This window comes from Leopardus geoffroyi, chromosome C1 (genome assembly GCF_018350155.1).
Source record: "Leopardus geoffroyi isolate Oge1 chromosome C1, O.geoffroyi_Oge1_pat1.0, whole genome shotgun sequence".
Lineage (NCBI taxonomy): Eukaryota > Metazoa > Chordata > Mammalia > Carnivora > Felidae > Leopardus > Leopardus geoffroyi.
This window is the reverse complement of record NC_059328.1, coordinates 150,758,698-150,777,451: the sequence shown is the minus strand read 5'-3', so window position 1 is coordinate 150,777,451 and position 18,754 is coordinate 150,758,698. Positions and strand designations below refer to the sequence as shown.

Here is an 18,754-nt window from a genome sequence, read left to right as displayed (position 1 = left end):
AAAAATTAGAGAAATATGAAAACTCATAATAGTTTTGAAAGGAAGAACTGGTGGCCAGATCCAGCATGTATGGATGGCTGAGCAGGCTCTCCCCTGTACAGAGCACCCAGCTGACAGAGGTGGTCACTTGCCAAACCTTGCCCCCTTGGGCTTGAGTATACCCCAAAGGGGTGCCTTTTTCTAAGTCAGAAAAAGATGTCAAAAGAGAAACTGTAACCCTGTTGACAAGCATCCTAGTAACAAAATGTGACAGGATTTCCAATCATTTGCAAGACCCGTGGGATTGAAATGGACATAACCTTTGTTTCTTGAAGATAAAGAATAGTAATGGTTATAATTGGCCTGAAGAATAGTAATAAAACTATCTGCCTCATGGCACCTACTAGTCAATTAAGCAATAACCCCACTACTATGTGGGACCTGCACATAGTATTTGACAATTCTTTGCCCAAATATCACCCAATAATACTTCTCTCTGTTGTCCATTTTGGAGCTGTGGTTTGGAGTATACCAACATGATCCCAATGAGAGTGGACAAATGTTCCATATTTAAGGGTATGTGAAGCCAATAATGAAAAGGGATGAGCAGACAGAGCTGTGTGTTGGGCTCTCTCTGAGACTTCGATTTTTAATCTATGGTTCCTATCAAGGAAAAGACCAATGATTGCTGCTGATTAACCAAGAATTCTCCTCTTCATAGGGAAATAACTAGGCAATAAGGGTAAGGGATTTTGGCTCAGGTAAATACCTATAGTGACAAAATTGATAAATGTCAGCTTCAGGCAAAAGTGTAGCTGTGACCTGTGCATGTCTACTTGTCTCTCAGCTCTATATATGTGCTGAGGAACTAATAGAAATCGAGCAGATAATGAGAAGAACCAAGAAAAATCCATACATCTGGTTAGTAAGGGCTATAGAATGCTGGGAATGAGAAAATACAAGACAAAGCATACATTTTGAAAGATTATGCTGTATAAAGGAAGAAAATAGAGTTCTCAAAATGCAAAGAAAATGAACACTTTGGAAAATGGTTTACTAGAAGCATAAGTGAATGGAAAAAATCTGCTTTGCATTTTCTATGAAAAAAGAGATGTCATATTAGACAGGATATTAGACGAAGAAAAGGAAGGACCTAGCTAAGAGGCAGGGAGAAATAACAACAAAGTTGGATAAGTTAAGATTATAGAAACATGCAATGGCAAAATTCAGATATTATTTGAACATAATCAAGGATGGAATCAATACTACAGAATATTAATCAATGATTAGAGTAAAAGCTTGAAAAACTCTCTCAAATGTCAATGGAAAGGTCAAACAGAAGAAAACCATGAAATGGAATAGTGGAAAGATAGTTCTCTACCTTCTTCCTGGAGAAAAGATCAGAGTAAATGGAACAGAAATACCAACTATAGATACATCAGAAGATGTATCCAAAGCAATTGGAGATGAAAAGGACTCTAAGTTTTGAAACATAATTAATGGAATGAGACCAAACACTTGGACATATCCTGATAAAATTTTGATATTAAATGATCTATCAATTTATTTATTCAGCAAATATTTTGTGAGTGCTTGCTATGTGCTAAAAGTTGGGGCTACAAAGATGACTAAGACACAGTCCTACTTTAAAAGAACTTCCTGTCTGTTGTGGGTAACACACATAGAAGAAGCAGGCAATTGCTCCACAATGTGGTATTACAATACTACAATACAGGTTAAGTATAGGGTACTTTGAAAACACACTGGAGAGGCTTGAGTTCAGGCTTGAGAGATGAGGGAAGTTTTCTTATATCTAAAGTATGGCAAAAATTCAACAAGAATACAGGAAGAAAAAAAATAAATTACTTGCAAAGAAAGAAAAATAGAAAAAAATAGACTATCTTCAACATTAAGCTTCAGAAGCTGAACAGAATAACATCTATAATTGCATGGGAAAGGTTTAACTTTTAAAGTCTATACCCACCCAAGTTGTCATTCACATAGGAAATGAAAACAAAGATATTCTTTGATACTTCAAGGCTCACAAATATACCACCCATTTCCTGAAATAGTTGAAGATACACTTGTGTTGGTCAAGAAGGGAATCAAACTTTTAAAAAGAAGGAAAGGTAAAATTCTGAGATAAAAGAAATATTTCTAAATATTGGAAATGATTTAATTATTGGATTAAGTAAAAATCTGTAGCAAATATAATGAGGCTATTAAAAGTAACTTTGAAGACATAAGGTGCAAGTATAAATAAATAGCTTAATAAGAATGTATTCTAAAATTCTTGTTTATAGAAACAAAAACTCAAGTGGGTGGAAGAGAAGTGGCAGGAAGTAAAATGTTCTAATTTACTAATTTTCTTATCTTCTACATGTAGGAATAAGAAATAATAAATAGGATGTCCTTTTAACAATAATAATTGAACATATATTGTTTTAGGTTCTTTTTTAATGTGAAGGTAAGTAGCTATAAGTAGAATTCAAATTTTTATGGTTATTTTTTCACATTAAGAGAGGAAGAATGAAAAGCAAACATTGCCCATATAACAAAGATATAAAACTCTTACTTCCTGACATTTAATCAGTCCCCCAATAAGGTAACTCATATGAGTACTCCTCTGCAACATTTCTTGCATGCATAAACTTTCTGTCCTCATTGTTAAACACTGTCTTCATAGCCATTTTCTGTCTCTATTGCCACTCTTTGTTCAAGACACCATCAATTCTAATGTATCATACTAGCCTCCTAATGGTTCGCCTCCCTTTCTCTCTTGTCAAACTCTGAATGTTATACTCAGTGAACTCCAGAAGGATAAACTCAAAGAGATCTATACCAAAGCATATTATAAGCAAACCATTGAGAGCCACAGATGAAAGAATCTTGAAATAGTTAAGACAGAAGTGACTCATTATGCACAAGGGAGCCTCAGTAAGATTAACAGCCAATTTCACTTTGAAATCATGGAATTCAGAAGGCAGTGGGATGACATATTTAAAGTGCTAAAAAAAATAGATGTCAACCAAGAATTCTCTATCTAGAAAAACTATTCTTCAAAAATGAAGGAAAATTTAAGATGTTCTGAGATAATCAAAAGCTGAAGGAGTTCAGTGCTAGTAGACTGAAGGAGTTCAGTGTTAGTAGATAAAGGGAGTCTTGAAGGCTCAGATAAAAGGCTACTAGACAATAATTCAAAGCATTACAAAAAATAAACTTTGACAGAGGCAATTACATTGGTGAATATGAAAGCCAGCATGATTATAACTCCTCTTTTTATTTCCTACATGATTTAAAAAAGATGAATGCTTTTAAAAATCATAAATCTATATTAATGTGTACATAGTGTATAAAGATAAAAATCTGTTATTACAACAACATAAGAGAGAAGCTAAGCTGTATAGGAGTAAAGGTTTTGTATATTATTGAAGTTAAGTTGGTATTAATTCAAATTGGATAGTTACAAATTAAGTTGCTAATTGTAATCCTTATGGTAAGCGCTAAGACAACATTGAAAAAAATACATAAAATAAAATGAGAAGGAATAAGGTGGTACAAATCCAAGAACCAATTAAACACAAAAGAAGACATTAATGTAAGAAGTGAGGAACAGAAAAATGGTATAAAGCATACAGAAATCAAATAGCAAAATGGCAGAAATAAGTTCTTCCTTATCAGTGATTTCTTTAAATATGAATGAATTAACCTTTCTAATCCAAAGGCAAAACTTAGAAGAATGGATAATGTAACATGATCAAATGATATGGTTCCTACCAGAGACTTACTTTAGATCCAAAGACATAAGTTGAAAGTAAAATAATGGAAAAAGGATTTTCCATGCAAACAGTAACCAAAAGAAAGATGGGGGTGGTTATATTAACATCAGACAAAATAGCTTTCAAATCAAAAACTGTTACAAGAGACAAAGAAGGACACTATACACTGACAAAAGGGCCATTAATCAAAAAGATACAGCAATTATGCACATATACACACCAAACAATAGATCCCCCAAATGTATGAAGCAAATATTGATAGAATTGAAGGGAGAAACAGACAGTACTCAATAACAGTTGGAGACTTTACTACTTACCGCTTTTTTTTACTTTACCACTTTCAATAATGGGTAGAAAACAGAAGATGAAAAAAGAGAGAACTCGAATAATAGTATTAATCAACTAGACTTAACAGACATATATAGATCACTCCACCCGACAACAGCAAAAGACACGTTACTCTCAATGGAAACTTCTTCAGGATAAATCAAATGGTAGGCCACACACACACACAAAAGCCTCAATATATTTAAAAAGATTGAAGCCATACAAAGTATCTTTTCTAACCTGAATGAAATGAAGCTAGATGCCAATTAACTGAAGGAAAACTGGAAAATTCAAATATGTGCAAAGTAAGCAGCACATTCTTAAACAACCAATCAAAAGAGGAAATCACAAGGGAAATGAGATTTACTTAGAGATTAATGAAAACAAAATTGTACTATATCAAAACTTATGGAATGAGTGAAAGCAGTGCTCAGAGAGAAATTAATAGTAGTAAACATCTACAATAGAAGAGAAGAAAGATCTGTAATCAATAACCTAACTTCACACTTCAAGGAACTAGAAAAAGAAGCAAACTAAACCCAAAGCTAGCAGAAGGGAGGAAAGAATAAAGATCAGAGCAGAGATAAATGAAATAGAGAATAGAAAAACAAAAGAATCAATGAAGGCTAAGTCAGTTCTTTGAAAAGACCGCAAAATTGACAAAACTTTTTCAGAGAATAAAAAGACCGCAAAATTGACAAAACTTTTTCAGAGAATAATAAGTAACTAAAGTCAGATATGAAAGTGGAGACGTTGTTACCAACCAAATAGAAATAACAAGGATTATAAGACAATACTATAAACAACTATCTGTTAACAAATAAGATGATCTAGCTGAAATATAGAAATTCCTAGAAACACACAAACAATGAAAACTAAATCTACAAGAAACAGAAAACCTGAACAGACCTATAACAAAGAGATTGAATCAGTAATCAAAAACTTCCCAACAAAGAAAAGTCCAGAACCAGATGGCTTCACTGGAGAAATCTATCAAACACTTTAAAAAGAATTAGCATCTATCCTTCTTAAATGCTTTAAAAAAATATAAGAGGAGGGAATGCTTCCCAACTCATTTTATGAAGCCAGCATTACTGTGATATCAAAGTCAGACAAAAACACCAGAAAAAGAGAAAACTAAAAACCAACATGATTTATGAATAAAGATTTAAGATTCCACAAAATGCTAGTAAACTGAATTCTATAGCATATTAAATAGATTATGCATCATGACAAAATGTGATATTTCCCTGGAATGCAAAGATGGTTAAAGAAAAAAAAAATCGGGGCGCCTGGGTGGCGCAGTCGGTTGAGCGACCGATTTCAGCCAGGTCACGATCTCGCGGTCCGTGAGTTCGAGCCCCGCGTCGGGCTCTGGGCTGATGGCTCAGAGCCTGGAGCCTGTTTCCGATTCTGTGTCTCCCTCTCTCTCTGCCCCTCCCCCGTTCATGCTCTGTCTCTCTCTGTCCCAAAAAGATGAATAAACGTTGAAAAAAAAAAATTAAAAAAAAAAAAAAGAAAAAAAAAATCAATGAAATACACTACATTATTGAATAAAGGAAAAACACCCTACATGATGCTCTCTACTGATGCAGAAAAGGCATTTAACAAAACTAACATCCTTTCACGAATAAAAAAAAAAAAAGACTTAGAAAACTAGGAATAGAAGGGAACTTCTACAACACAAAAAAGAGAATTTATGAAAACCCATAGCTAACATCATACTCAATGATGAAAGACCAGAAGTTTTCCCCCTGAGATCAGGAAAAGACAAGGATGTTTTCTTTCACCACTACTATTCAACATTGTCCTGAAAGTTTCAGCTAGAGGGATTAAACGAGAAAAAGAAATAAAAGGCATGTAAATTAGAAAGAAGTAAAAATATTTATATTTACAGATGGCATTATTTTATATACAGAAAATATCCTGAGGAATCCACAAGAAAGCTACTAGAGCTAATAAGTGAGTTTGGTTGCTCCTTAAAAAGTTAAAGAGAATTACCATATGACCGCACAATTTCACTGCTTGGTATATACCCAGGAAGAATTGAAAACAGGTACTCAAACATATACATGTAAATGCATGGTCATAGCAGCACTATTTACAATAGCCATAAAGTGAAAGTAGCCCTACTATCCTACTCAACAATACATGAATGGATAAACAAATTGAGGTATATACATATGATAGAATATTGCTTGGCCATAAGAGGAATGAAGTACTGACACATGCTACAGCATGGATGAATCTTGAAAACATTATGTTAAATGAAAGAAGCCAGTCAGAAAAAGTCACATGTTACATGATTTCACTCACACGAAATATCCAGAACAGGTCCATCCATAGAGACAGAACATGGATTGCCAGAGGTTGAGAGGAGCAAGAAAAGCAGAGCACTGCTTAATGGACAACAGAGTTTTCTTTCGGGGTAATAAAAATGTTTTAACACTGGATAGAAGTGGTTGGTTGCACAACCTTGTGAATGTAGTCAATGCCACTGAATTTTTCACTTCGTAAAAAGTTTAATTTTATGTTATGTGGCTTTTACCTCAATTTTTTAAAAAGGGAAAAAATAAGAAAATCTGAATAAACTATGCATTGAGTTAAGAAACATGTACGAATACTGGTTCCTTAATGTACCATACTAATGTAAGATGTTAATAATCGGGGACACCGGGTGATGGGGTGGTGTATGGAAACTGTTGTGTTTGCTCAACATTTCTCTGAATCGAAAACTGTTCTAAACAAACAAAATCTCTTAACTGAAAAAAGACTTCGTTGTCCTAAATAATTCTTTGATCAAAGAGGACACAAAACTGCAAACTTATTTTGAAAACTTAAAATAATGAGGGGCCTGGGTGGCTCAATCATTTAAGCATCTGACTTCGGCTTAAGTAATGATCTCACAGTTTACGAGTTTGAGCCATGCATCAGGCTCTCTGCTGTCAGCTCGGAGCCTGCTTTGGATCCTCTGTCTCCCTCTCTCTCTCTGTTCCTCTCCCACTCGTGCCCTGTATTCTCTCTCTTAAATAAACATTAAAAAAAAAAAACCTTTGAAATCATAAATAAACAAAATTGGTAATGAAAAAGTGTTATCTACATGATTATGGAGATTATAAAAAAGTACAAGAATACTGTGTATGGTAATACCTTTGAAAAATTTGATGACAAGGATCATTTATAAGCAACCTAAACTGCGTGAAAAAAACAGCATAAAATCCAACAATATCAATAACCATAGAAAATATCAGAAAGCTTTTAAAGAACTACATCCAAAAGTGGGTGCCAAAGATAAACAGTGTGAAGATTTGCTCTTTAAATATTCCAAGGAACAGAAAACTCTCATTAAACCTTTTTAGAACATAGAAAACTTTGGTATTTTTATCAGAAAATAAAAATACAGATTTATTTCACTTGTGAAAATGAAAGCAAAAGTTCTCAGTAAATTACAGATATTTCTTTTTTTTTAATTTCTATTAAAAATTTTTTTATGCTTATTTTTTAAGAGAGAGAAACAGAGCACGAGTTGGGGAAGGGCAGAGAGAGGGAGGCACAGAATTCAAAGCAGTCTCCAATCTCTGAGCTGTTAGCACAGAGCCCTATGTGGGGCTCGAGCCCATGAACCACGAGATTGTGACCTAAGCCAAAGCAGACACTTAACCAACTGAGCCACCCAGGCGCCCCCAGATAATTCTCTTTTGGCATACATTTTCTTAATATAAATTGGCATAAAATTAATTTGATTTTTTTAACATTTATTTATTTTGAGAAACAGAGACAGAGCACAAGTGGGGGAGAAACAGAGAGAGAGGGAGACACAGAATCCAAAGCAGTCATAAAATTAATTAATTTGGACACATACTTTGCACACCACTGTTGGTTATAACAGAGTTGTGGCTTACAACTAGCACAGTCATAATAAGGAGAAAGCGTTTTTGCACAAAGCTGTAGGAACAGCTGCTTTGTTTGAGTATCTGGTTACTCTGCCTGGATAGGGTTCCTTGGCTATGCTACATTGTTTTCATTCTTTTCTGTTAATTTGAGCTGCGAACTAAATTGTGAAGCCAAAATAATAGAGGAGAGGCATCTAAGCATGTGGATAAAGAGAAAATGAGGAAATGTGTAGGTTTGGTTTGGTTCATTTTGATCAACTAATTTATTATTTTAACTAAAGCAATAACTAAATATGCTTTATATTATAAATCTACCTTTATGATGGAGGCATGATTTTTTATAACATATTTTTTTAAGTTTATTTATTCATTTTGAGAGACAGAGTGCAAGCAGGGGAGGGGCAGGGAGAGGGGGAGAGAGAGAGAGAGAATCTCAAGCAGGGATTCACACTGTCAGCACAGAGCCTGATGTGGGGCTTGAACTCACGAACCATGAGATCACAACCTGAGCTGAAATCAAGAATCAGAAGCTTGACTGACTGAGCCACCCAAGTCCTCTGACAACATAGAAATTTTAAATAATGCAATTACCATATTGTGTAACAGCTGAGCACTATATACTTTAAGGTAGACAAACCATAGAGTTGTCTATAATAATACCAAAATTACATTGAATTTGTTTAACATGAAGTACTGATACACCTTTACTAAAATAGAATGAGAAGTAGATTTGGTAGTTACTTGGTTTTCATGATAAATGTATTTATCTCAAACCAACAGCCATCGTCATTCTTAATGTTAACCACTAGGGAAATTCCCACTGAGATCAGAACAAGACATGGTTAGCTGTTATCTCCTCTGTTATTAAACACTGTTCTAGAAGTTTTGGACAGAAGTTAAAAAAAAAAAAAAGAGGAGAAAAAATTATATTTTTCCTAAACAGGCATCACATATGAATTACCTAACTAATTTAGAACAAATAGAAGAACAATATAATAGCTGGATACAAGATAAAAATACGAAATAAAGAACTCTCCTAAATGATAGCAGTAATTAGTTAGAAAATACAGCGGAAAGAACATCCCTCTCCAATAGCATCCCTAACTCTACACACAAAAAAGATAAAATATATTGGAATACATTTGATAATAAACAAAGAACCTATATGTTTCCCAAGGCCTTATTAATATACGGAAAGAAAAATAATGTGTGCAGACAGGAAGGTTCTGTATTGTAAGGATGATCTTTTCCTTCAATTAGTGCCTAAGTTCCATGAAATTCCAGCTAGAACTGTCTTTTCTTGGCAGAATTTAACGAATGTATTTAAAAATTTCCACTTGGCCATGTCTTTCGCTGTCACAAGTGTTTAAGGAAATAACTGGATGTTGGCCGTAGGGCCCTACTAGCTGCTTGTAGGAACCTCAGTCAGGTTCAGCCCTGAACCTCAGGGCTCAGGTTTGAGCCCTGGGTCTGCCACTTACTAGCTGGAAGATCCTGTAACTTTTTCTCTAGCAGAAATTCAATAAATGGCAGCTATTGATGCTAATAATGATTTCTGATGTTTAATGTGTCCGAACTATCAACTTTTCCTAGGACTATCCTCAAGAAAAAACTTAAAGAAATAGTACACAATCCTTAAATATTCATTTTTGATAGTGAATATAACAGCCAATTGGTAATCAAATAAGCCCGGATTACCGTAATGGTGAACTCTTAAATGTTTTAAGATAGGAAATGCAAAGTTGTCTATAAGGTTAATATTTTACTGTAAAAAAATATTCATTAGCATATGTTTCTTAGGAGATGAAAAAATACTAAACTTGAGTTAATTTTTGAATGGACACACTGGATCAGGCCAGAAGTGATCTTTAAGAATTTAGCTCCCCAGAAGTACAAATATATACAGTATTATTTTACTTTTAAATCTAGTAAGCTAATTATACCTTAACATATGCCAAATACATATCTTTCAAGTCTTACATTATGTTATAAAAACCACTCGTTGGAGAAGGTCTATATTCCAGATATAAACTTAAAAAAAAAAATTATTTCAAGTAGAGACATACATTTGCTCTTAAAAGTTGAGAGGAATGTAAAAAGAACACAGTATTTTCAAAAATTTTCTTTGGTCTCGGCTAGGGGTCCTATTTTTTAAAGGCCAAATTTCCAGTTATGACAATGAATACAAGGCATTATCGAATCATGTCATAAATTACTCACTTTGCAGAAGCAAGAGCGGAACAAATCTGCAACGCTTCAGTCTAAGACATCCAGTCCACCTTGCTAGTTGAGAATTGGTAGGAACAACCCAAGTTTGGCTTATCTCTTTTCCAAGTTAGAAGTCTTCCTTCACAGAGTAGTGCTCTTGAAAGACGTAGGCAGTTACAGAGTGTGGAAACTTTATCTGCAGACTCTAGCAATGCCGCCCAAACTGTCCTGAGCTCTCCCTTGTGTTGAACTGGGAACTTCCACTGAGAAATCCCCTAAATTGAAGACTTCCTTATTTGTAGCTCTCAACAGCCAATCGTGGCAAGATATTGAAATGAAGTAAAGACTACCAGAAAATGTTCTGTAAACCACCCATGACTATAGCCCTGACTTCCTTCTGAATCAAAGATACTTTTTCTTGAATAGTTAGGGCATTTTAACAAAAATCCGGAAATTGTAAACACAAAAATATTTTTGTATGAAACACATTTTCATGCAAGAGAATTTTAAAGTTCATTTGATAAATGGCGCTTTTTTTTTTTTTTTTTTGGCTTTTAAGAAGGCATTTTTCAACCTAAGCGGCATATTTATAAACAGCAGGTAATGACTAGACTTGAGGGTGGTTGTCTTTGCTTCAAGGCCTTCAGAGGTCACATGGATGAAGTCTGGTAATAATAAAGTTTATGCTGGATGCATCATCTCAGGGACTAATGATAAAGGTGAAGCAAAAAAGGCTCTTAAGACAGCTTTCTCCTTGGGAGCTGAGGTGCCCTGTTCATATGGATGAGTGCATGTTCTAGCACACTGGGGAAATGCTCCACAAATGCGTGTATTCTTCTCAGGCCACTTGGAGCAAAACATCGAGTTTTACATGCAAATGGAAGGCAGCATAGGCACCACAGACATTTTTCTTTGTTATAAAATTTTAGAGCTGGAAATGTCCTGAGACACCATATGTTCCATTTCCTTTTTATTACAGATGAGGAAACAGGAGAGGGTAAATCCTCAAGGTCACAAAGAAAGTTAGAGGCATCTGAGGCTTTGAATCCAAGTGAACTTTTTTTTTTTTTTTTTTTACTGTACTATGCTCTCAGCACAGCAAGTTATTGAGCAGGAAAATGACCGTAATCACAACAACAACAAAAGGTGGAGAGTCTCTTTGTTCAATTTCTGCATTTTGCAGATGAGGAATTTGAGACTTTACCAGAAGTTCCACAGTCAGAAGAATGACTAGAATTTAGAACTTCTGATTGTCAATCTAGTTTCTTTTCTTCTCTCTCTTTTTTTTAAGGACTTTTATTTTTTAAATTATTTTATTTTATTTACTTTTTGAGAGAGAAGGTGCGAGTGCACGAGGGGCAGAGAGGGAGAGAGAGAATACTATGAGGAGAGAGAGGAGAGAGAAAGAGAGAGAGAGAGAGAGAGAGAGAGAGAATCCCACGCAGGCTCTGCACTGTCAACGTGAAGTCCCAAGTGGGGCTCGAACTCACAAACTGTGAGATTATGACCTGAACCAAAGTCGGATGCTTAACTGATTGAGCCACCCAGGCGCCCCTAGTTTCTTTTCTACTTTAAAACATTGCCTTCTCTTAAATTAGATGTTAAATAAGTCTGAGATATTTCTACCCATGGTGACATTATTCTATGAAAAGGAAATACTTAAAAAATTTTAAAAACGTTTATTTATTTTTGAGAGAGAGAGATACAGAGAGTGTGAGTGGGGGAGGGGCAGAGAGAGAGGGAGGCACAGAATCTGAAACAGGCTACAGGCTCCGAGCTGTCAGCACAGAGCCTGATGGCTCCGACCCAGTGCTCAAATCCACCAACTGGGAGACAGGACCTGAGCTGAAGTCGGACACTTAACTGACTGAGTCATCCAGGTGCCCCTGAAAAGGAAATACTTTTTAAAATGTCTAAAATGATGAGTTAGCTTGTAATGAAAAACATTCCATTTACTCATCTAACATACAGTGAAATATTAATTTCTTTCAGCACTTTGTGTTTTACAAATTATCTTACTGATATCAAACATTAAACTCTCTTGTATACAACGGAAAGATAAAACCTATCTAATACTGTAAGTACCACAAAATAAAACAGTGGAAGGAGAATTTTCTTCTCAAAAATTTATATTTTCCCATGAGCAGAATTTTAAAAATACACCTTAAAAAAAAAAGTGGTGCTGATGTCTTAACTGGGAAATGCCCTTTTGATCTCTCTATTCTGTGCCCTTTCCCTTTTCTATTTACTTTGGCATGTGAGCTTGGCTGATGTCCAAGCGCCTGCAGAGCAGGCTAGTCCTGAGTACTTGGCCTCAACCTGGAGGGGCACTGGCTGCAAGAGGGTCTTGAGGCAAGACAGAGAAGCTGTAGTTAGAGATTTTTGAAAATCTTTTTGAGTGCATGGTATTTAAAACCTGTGCTACCGACTGGTTCTGGCTCTAGGCAGAACATGTGAGGCAGATGTAAGTTCTTAACTCTGTTGTCTTTATCAGTTCCTTTTCCTATTCCCTCCCCCTCCTTTTTTCCTCTCAGAGTCATAAACCCCGTGACCAGGCTGATAGAAATGTGGAGATTACTGCAGGGGAGGAAGGAGCAAAATGGCACCAAGCCAATATGGCAAAGGTTAGGGTACGATGACCGGGGCAGGAGGAGATGGGAGGGTGCTCCAAGCCCAAATTAGAGAATGAGAGGCAAAAGTCAGGTTCCCATTCAGGCAGAGGAGAGTGGCCAAGGAGTTTCTAATCAAATAATGAACATATAATGAACAAATAATGCCACCTTGGGGTAGCAGGGTTCTCAGGGCAGATCTGGGTGAAAGGTCTTCCTAAGAAGGATTCTAGGAAAGCAAGAGTCTTCCCTGGGAAAAGTGGAGGGCAGGAAGGCCAGTGCCCTTCATTGCTGACTGGGATTCAGGGATAGGTTCTCTCCTCCATGAGGGGACGCCAAGTACCTGCAACTCTGGCCAAGAAGCTAGTTAAACAGCTGGGCTGCATGGGATAGGTATCTGATTGAGCAACTTGGTTCAGATGATGGATCACATGGGAAACTTCAGGGTGGATCCTTGTTCCAGGCATGGTATTTGTAGAAGCAGAATTTTCTAGCCTCCACTTGCTGGCAGGCTGATGTCCATTATAGGGCACATTATTTAATACAGATCTTCTCATTCACTGATACTATGGAATTTTAGAGGAGGTGAAAAGAAGTTCAGATGCTTTCCCTACCAATTTTTATTTCTTCTTATGCCTAATTTTGAAAGCTGCCAGACTGACAAGAAGTTAATGAACAGAGAGTGTATCACCTCCAATCCCTGCTCGATATGCACTAGTTTGGCTTTAGGATGGGCATGTAAGAATGGTGTAATCAGAGACAATAAGAAGATGGGAAAGGAAAAGGAGGGTGATGCAGAAGGGGGTTTTTGCTGAGAGTGGAAGAGTGAATTAGACTTCATGCCTTTTCTAAAATATCAATTTAGGAAAATAGGGCAGACTGGGAGCAGATTCAATGTCATTAGTTAAGGAAAATGACAGTGCACCTTTTGATTGTGAAGATTTAATTATCCTTCAATTTTTTCCTTTCTAATCTGTTATGTATAATTTAGTAAGTCACACACAAAAGCAAAACCCATGGTACTTTCTTCAGGGTACAACGTGAACTATCTAACTTTCCATTAAAAATCTTATAAGTTGACAAAATTTCATCAAGGAATAAATGCACCTCACTATAGAAATGTCTGCGTCTGATGTTATGCATCCTACTTTCTCTTTTAGTGGCCAAGGTAGTGATACATTTAGTTTATTGCCAAATAGCCTTTTTATTTTGATCTATATACTGGGATTTCTCCTGTCCAAGGTTAATGAGAACCGCCGACCAAAAGAATGAGTCTCACAGGCATTTTCATTCTAAACTGAGAAACCCAGAAAAATGGTTTAGATATTGGAACAAAGAAAATAAAAATTACTTGGCTCCTTCACAGAGATCCAGAATTTATAAATGGTAGAAAACAAATTTGCATTACTGGAAACATATTTCTTTTGGATTTATGAATTCATGAAATTGAAATTCCTGCGAGATGCTTAAAGTCATTAAGGTCATCAATAATTTTCTATGCAAACACATACAGTACGGTAATTTAGTCCTGATATAGTTTCTAATATTAGCAGGATTAATAGTTCATACTTGTAATTTTCTACAAATGAGGAGATTAAAAAAAACCCATGTTAACCCATCTGTAACCTCTAAGACGCAATGACAATGAGATAGAAATTACAGAGAAGAGAAAAGAGGGAGAGACAAAAAGGATAATCCATAAACTCTGGGTTTTTTTTATGGCTTTAATAAAATAAGTCAAACTTTCAAAGACATCTGCCCTTTGGAAACTGTTTAGCTTGATTCCGGGGTGGGGGGGGGGGTGACACTGGAAGGCTTAACTAGTTGAAGCTCACAGAAAGATTTCAGGGCTCTTTGTGTGTTATTTGTTCTTTGGTTGCCTTTGAATTTGTTCATATTTGGAGGGATGCCAGAGCCATGATGAAAGAGTCAATAAACATGGTTCTAAGTAAAATCACAAGCTATTGTTTGAGGAGGAAAGATTGAAGTAGTGCTGGAAGTGTAAGAGTAATTGTGTATGTGTGCATGCGTGTGTGTGTGTGTGTGTGTGTGTGTGTGCATGTTGTTTTTCATATAACCTGGTTGAATCCCTTCACTTCAAAGAAGGAGAAACAGACTCCAAGAGGTTGATTTTGTCAATATCAAGCAGCTGATTGATGGTGTTGACAGATTTCCGCTGGCATTAGACAACCTAGTTCCAAAGTACTTGATCATCTCTGACTTTATAATTTGAGGATGCTGTAAAGGTTTGAAAGCTGAGTGGGATGTGATTAGAGAACTTTTTCTAATTACCCTATTGGTGTTGTGTTTTGCCTCTTGTCATTGGGTTTCAAGTTTTAAAATATTGTTTGGATGGGGGAAAAAATCCTAGAAGCACTGCTTTTCCATGCCATTCATTTATTCATTAGTCCTTCATTCACCAGTTGCTCTATGCTGATCACCTCTGGGGAGAGGGTACCATAGAACCTAGCTTTTTGTTTAACACATCAGAGGAATTGAAAATCACCTCTTTGTTAAGAGGCATTGTAGCAGAAGCATTAAGCGCATAGGTACCTGAGCCATATTGCCTATATTCCAGATCCTGATTCCATTCTTGAATAGCTTCTTGTCTAAATCTTATGGTACTTTTGAGGATCAAATTGGTGAGTATATGCAAAACATTTAAAACACTGAGCACATGGTAAGACTATATAAAAGGTTTTTTGTTATATTCTTTATTCCTTGTCATATTTTTATTTACTGTCTCTGTAAAAATCATAATGTGAATATGTACAAGGACTGCAGGAAAACCTGACAGAGGAAATTAAATTATTTAGCAAGTATTTTGGTTCATCTATGCAGCATCCATATTGACTTTTCTTATTCCCTCTTATAGCCTATGTACTGTTTGGGAAGCTAATTCCATTCCTGATACATGGGTAAGCAATGATCTTGGTGAATCCCAGTACTCTTGTTTGGAATACAGAGGTCACTTTCTCACTGAGAGTAAACAAGGATGCACAAAGCTTGTTATGTCTGACAGCCAGCCTAACTGTACAAAAAGCTGCAGCCTTAGGATAAGCCACCACTGGGTGTCCAGAAAGAGTGATAGACAAAAATGAATCTTTAATGGTATCTCTGAGTCTCTGAATCAATCAACTTTGAAGTTCCTGACTTTGTTATTATGTAATCCCCAAAGTCTTTTTATATTGTTTAAGGTAGTTTGAGTTGGATTTTCTGTTACTCATAATTGAAATCTTGACATAATACTCATATAGTAAAAAAGAAGTCATGAATAACAGCAATAACCACACACACAAAAAAATAGCCTTTTGGAGAATTTGCTACTTGGCAAGCACTGTCCTAGGTACTGATCTTTACAACTCCCTGAGACAGGTATTCTCTTTCTCTGTCTCTCAAAGTTTGGAAGTCTGAATACCATGTGCAAAATATTATGACTGCAGTTCTTATATTTCCAACATGGCCTGTTTGTGGCCTATTTTGTGCTAATATTTTTGCAGAAACAGATGTATAAAGTCCAATTAAATCACACAACTCCCAGAAAAAAACATAGGTGGCAAGTTCCTTGATATAGGTCTTGATGATTTTTTAGATTTGGCACCAAAAGCAAAGGCAACAAAAGCAAAAATAAAAAAGTGGAACTACATTATACTAAAAAGCTTCTGCATAGCAAAGGAAACCATCAATAAAATGAAAAGACAACTTGCTGAATAGAAGAAATATTTGTACATTATATATCTGGGAAGAGGTTAATATCCAAAATATATAAAACACTCATAAAATTCAGTGACAAAAACAAAACAAAACAAAAAAAACAAAAAACTCTGATTAAAGAAGTGGGCAGAGTATCTGAATAGTCATTTTTCCAAAGAAAACATACAGATGGCCAATAGACACATGAAAAGAGGCTCAACATTACTAATTATCAGGGAAATGCAAATAAAAATCACTTCATACCTGTTAGAAAAGCTATTATCAAAAGACAATAAATAACAAGTGTTGGTGAGGATGTGGGGAAAAGGGAACCCTTGTGTAACTAGTGGGGATTTAAATTGGTGAAAAAATTTCCCCCCAAAAGTTAAAAGTTAAACTACCATGTGATCAGCAATTCAATTTTTGGGTGTTTATAGATAAAAGAGAAAGCACTAACTCAAAAAGATACCTGCACCTCCATATTCATTGCAGCATTATTTACAATAGCCAAGATATAGAAATGATCTAAGTAGTCATCAATAGATAAGTGGGTAAAGAAGATGTGGTGTATATATACAACGGAATATAGTTGAGCCATCAAAAAGAATGAAATTTTGCCATCTGCAACAACATGGATTGATTGACTTCAAGGGCATCACGCTAAGTAAAATAAGCCAGACAGAAAAAAGCAAATACTGTATGATCTCACTTATATGTGGAACCTAAAAACAAACAAACAAAGAAACAAACAAAAACTGAGCTTATTGATATAGAGAACAGATTGGTGGCTGCCAGAAGTGGGGGGTCAAGGGTGGGTGAAGTGGGTGAATAGAGTCAAAAAGTAAAAACTTCTAGTTATAAAATCAGTCACGGAGATGTAATGTACAACATGGTGACTATAGTTAATACTGTATTGCATACTTGAAAGTTGCTAAGAGAGTAGCTCCTAAAAATTCTCATCATTGAAAAAAACTGTAACTATATATGGTGATGGATATTAACTAAACTTATTGTGGTGGTCATTTTGCAATATATACAAATCTTAAATCATTATGTTGTACACCTGAATCTAGTATAATGTTATATGTCAATTATACCTCAATTTAGAAACCTAATTGGCCAGGGTCCCTCTTCCCTATTCCCATAAATTTTTAAAAATGTTTGTTTGTTTATTTATTTATTTTGAGAGAGAGTGCAGGTGAGCAGAGGTGGGGCAGATAGAGAGGGAGAGAGAGAGAGAATCCCAAACACCAGTAGTGCAGTACTGGTACAGAGCCTGACAAAGGGCTTGAAACCCCCGAACCATGAGATCATGATCTGAGCTGAAAACAAGAGTCAGATGTTCAGTTGACTGAGCCATCCAGGTGCCCCTTAGACAAATTCTTTGAACCTTTATTTTTTTAGGGACAAACATCTCTTATCCTCCCTCTTATATCAATCAAGGTCCAATCAGGAAACAGAAAACATACAGTAGTTTGAATAGGAAAAGTTTAATATAAAGAATTGTTAACTATAGCAGCTGATGATCTATAAAGAGGTAAAGACAACTAAAAACAAAACAAAACCCTAGGACGCAGAGTACCTAAGGAAGGAACAACGTGGAAAAGAGCCTTCCTCTCCAAGGCTGAAATTCTGGCCACATTGGAAAGGATGTGGCTTCACATCACTGGATTACAGAGAATTTTGCTTGGTTGCCCGGCCAGAACTGATCCACAGATGCTGAGGAAAGAGGTTGAAACACTCCTCCTAAATGTAGGTGGGCCAAGACTGGGATGCTGACTTCTGACACAAACGAGACTCATTGGGAAACTGTCAGTAGAGATGTTATTGAGACTTGATGGGAAGCCATCCATATGTTTGCCACTGAAACTCAGTGGGGGTGTGTGCCACTGGGTGAACCCCAAACGTAAAGCTGGAAGCAGTGAGATAGGAACCAGAAGAAGCAAATAGGAAACACCAGACTCAGAAAGTGAAGCCCTATTTCTCTCATAATGTCTCTCCAGATCCCTGTACTGACAAAGTTTACCATCATCTTCACTGAAAAGGAGAATTGTTTCAATATTTTAGCTCCATTTTTTCAGAGTAGACAATAAAGCGTGGCTTTGGAACTGGGAGACAAAATACTTTTAGCTGGCACACTTTTGAATGTAAGGGATTTGTTTTCATTATATTCTGTTATGTCAATATTTAACAGTAGCTTTTACTAAGCATATTATCTATATTACTTGAAGGTAGGTAAAACAGTGTTAACTAGAAAATGTCTCTT

General features: G+C 35.9%; 1 protein-coding gene across 1 annotated transcript in view; it reads right to left on the bottom strand.

Annotated features, from left to right (window-relative positions):
• Window positions 1-10,421, bottom strand: part of TANK (TRAF family member associated NFKB activator) — a 94,342-nt gene extending 83,921 nt beyond the window's left edge. The window contains exon 1 of the mRNA XM_045479995.1: window positions 10,199-10,421. The gene's annotated coding sequence lies outside the window, so the exon portion shown is untranslated. The remainder of the gene's footprint in view (window positions 1-10,198) is intronic.
• Between the last annotated feature and the right edge of the window lie 8,333 nt (window positions 10,422-18,754).